At 36.1% G+C, this 3,413-nt stretch overlaps 1 pseudogene; it reads left to right on the top strand.

Moving 5' to 3' along the window:
* Positions 1-812: 812 nt before the first annotated feature.
* Positions 813-3,206, top strand: LOC128664698 (frizzled-10-B-like; annotated as a pseudogene).
* The last annotated feature ends 207 nt before the right edge of the window (positions 3,207-3,413 follow it).

Genomic DNA, 3,413 nt, shown 5'->3' with positions numbered 1-3,413 from the left:
TGTTTTGTTTATTTTTCTGTGTATTTCTAAAATAATTATCTTTTGCTTAGCTATGATTTTTGTTAATGTTTGTGATCCAATAGACCCCCCCCCCCCCACACACACATATAGATAGATAGATAGATAGATAGATAGATAGCGCTGCGGAATCTGTTGGCGCTCTACAAATAACCGATAATAATAAAAATAAATTATATATATATATATATATATATATATAAACGTTTAGAAAGAAAGGCACTCTCCGTATAATGATAAGTAAAAACCTTTACTAATGTGAACGTTTTTGGGGTTGCTCCCATCCTCAGACTTGAGGACAGGGGCAACCCCGAAAACGTTCACATTAATAAAGGTTTTTACTGATCATTTTACGGAGAGTGCCTTTCTTTCTAAACGTTTATGCCAATATTTAAAGTGCACCCCGGATGCTGTTTTGTAATAGTGAGTGTGGAATCCACTTGGGACTTATTTTTATATATAAATATATATATATATACACTTAAATGGCTTCAGCAACATTTATTTCATGTTAATTGTACACCATACCCTTTTTATCTGTTCTGTAATGAAAATGTGAACAAACTCTCTTGATTCTGTGCAACTGAGATCATTTGTTGAATAGGATGCATAATCACAATGTTCTGTCAAAGCCTTGTTATAAATAAAATGTAAAAAAAAAATAACAAAGGACTAAAGCAAATTTGCTAATTTGAAGTAAATTGGAAAGTTGTTTACAATTGTATGCTCTGATACATGAAATAAAAATGTTTTGTTTCATATACCTTTAATTTATTTTTCCACTCACTACACCAATGAACACATTTTATTACATGAAAAATGGTAATTAAAGGGACACTAAACCCAATTTATTTATTTTATGATTCAGATAGGGCATGCAATTTTAAGCAACTTTCTAATTTACTCCTATTATCAATGTTTCTTTGTTTTCTTGCTATCTTTATTTGAAAAAGCAGGAATGAAAGGTTAAGAGCCAGTCCATTTTTGGTTCAGCACTTGGGTAGCGCTTGCTGATTGGTTTGCTACATTTAGCCACCAATCAGCAAGTGCTACCCAGGTGCTGAACAAAAAATGAGCCGGATCTTAGGCTTACATTCCTGCTTTTTCAAATAAAGATAACATGAGAACGAAGAAAAATTGATAATAGAAGTAAATTAGAAAGTTGCTTAAAATTGCTGCTCTATATGAATCATGAAAGAAAATATTAGGGTTTAGTATCCCTTATACTTACTGTTATGTCCATATGCTATCTAACTAGTAAAAGTTATTTATCTTTAAAGAAGATGATTAGAATTTTTAAGCCTACATTTCCACCTCTTCAGGTAGATATAATTCCTCTATTCTTTCTGCCAGATACCATTGTTATATTAAAAAAAAAATAGAAAAATGTAAATATAAGTGATGTTTGTTAAGTGTATTGAACTGAGATATGGAATTTGCAGGAAATATGATTTAAAAGGACATTAAACACTAAATAAATGCTAGGTAGAATGATGCATTCAAAGAAAAGATTAGTCTGAGAATAACATATAGATGTATTTTTTAAAGTTTAATTATATGTTTAAATATTGACAAAATAAGTGTAAAGTTTTAGTGTCTATAAAACAAAGGGAGCTGCCATGTTGTAACTTAGGTTACCTTCTCTGCTGTGGCCAATTAGGGACAGTCATAAATAGGTCACTAGAGTGTGCAGCCAATGGCTGTGTGGAATATAAAAGTGCTCTGCACTTCCATTTCTAACAGGAACTGAAAAGCTCGCAATTTTAGAATGGAATTACAGAAAAAGGGGACAAAATAAATAATGAAATTATATTGCAGAGTTATTTTTATATATACGATTTATCATTTTATGTTACCATCTTAAAGTGTTTAATGTCCCTTTAATTTCCTTTTTTTATTATTATTATTGGTTATTTGTAGAGCGCCAACAGATTCCGCAGCGCTATACCCTTTACCTGGGCTCTCCTTCGTAGCACTCACCAGTAAAGAGCTACTAAATCAGTAAATACAAAGCCAAGCAGAATAATTAAACTATAATTAATTAGAATGCAACAACTTTCATACCAAACTTGTCATCTAGGCATACAATTATAGTGATTCAGAAAAGTGTGAGGTAAACTCAGAAAATGTCACTTCATTGCCTGATTGGCTGGAGTTAACAATCTAATGGAGAATCTTTGTTTTTGCCACCATTCATGGCTATGTCCCTGCAAATTAACAAGTAAAGCTTACCTTCAGACTTTTGTAACCAAATCCAAAAACTTTTTCCCATTTACTAACTTCTAATCAGTTACGCGGTTACGTATGGCCTGCTGAGCATCACTGCCAGCCAAATTCCCACCCAGGCCAGCACTCAGTCATCACAGACTTTTTGGAAACAGGAGCTCTGAATAACAAGCCCTCATACTCACACACACACATACATAGACCCCCAGCACTTCAAATACCCAGAGAGACCCATCATCTTCCTCTCTACATGCTATTGTGTGTACTCTGTGGGATATATTATCCGGCTGTTTGCAGGAGCAGACAGCATAGTTTGTGACAGAGATAGTTGGCAGCTCTAAGTCATCCAGGAGGGCCTAGAAAGCACTGGATGCACCATAGTCTTCCTTATCCTCTACTACTTTGGCATGGCCAGCTCATTTTGACACTAACCTGGTTGTTGGCTGCCGGAAAGAAGTGGGGACACGAAGCAATAAAAGCAAATAGCAGCTACTTCCACTTGGCTGCCTGGGAAATCCCAGCTGTTAAAACTATTATGATTTTAGTGATGAGAAAAGTGGCAGGAGATGAGCTAACTTGAGTGTGTTATGTTTGCAGCATGGATGTGAGTGCTTTAACTGGATTTGTTCTTATCCCCTTAGCCTGCTATCTCATCATAGGCACCTCTTTTATTCTATCTGGCTTTGTGTCTCTTTTCCACATTAGGAGGGTGATGAAAACTGGTGGGGAAAACGCAGATAAGCTGGAAAAACTCATGGTCAGAAGTGGTGTATTTTCTGTTATACACTGTACCAGCCACCTGTTTCATAGTTTGTTACTTTTATGAACGCCTTAATATGGATTTCTGGAAAATATTAGCAACTCAAAATAAATGTAAAATGAACAATCAAACCAAGACCCTAGACTGCACTATGCATACAGCAGCCAGTGAGGGGATAACCGCGCCCCCTCAGCTCGTCTGACAGGGGGATTAGGGCCAGGCTAGGCATGCTGTCAATCGCCAGGGGCAGTTAATGGGGCCCCTTGCGCAATCGGCTAATTGTTAAAGACGGCCTGTCAGTCAGGGGCATGTAAGTTGGAAAAAAAATCATTTTTTATTTTATTTTTTTTAAAAAAAATGGGGGGCTGAAGTGGCCCCCCCTTAAGGGGGCCAAGTCGCAATTGCGACT

This window comes from Bombina bombina, chromosome 6 (genome assembly GCF_027579735.1).
Source record: "Bombina bombina isolate aBomBom1 chromosome 6, aBomBom1.pri, whole genome shotgun sequence".
Lineage (NCBI taxonomy): Eukaryota > Metazoa > Chordata > Amphibia > Anura > Bombinatoridae > Bombina > Bombina bombina.
Note: the sequence above shows the minus strand (reverse complement) of the source record. Positions and strands in the feature narration are given on the sequence as shown.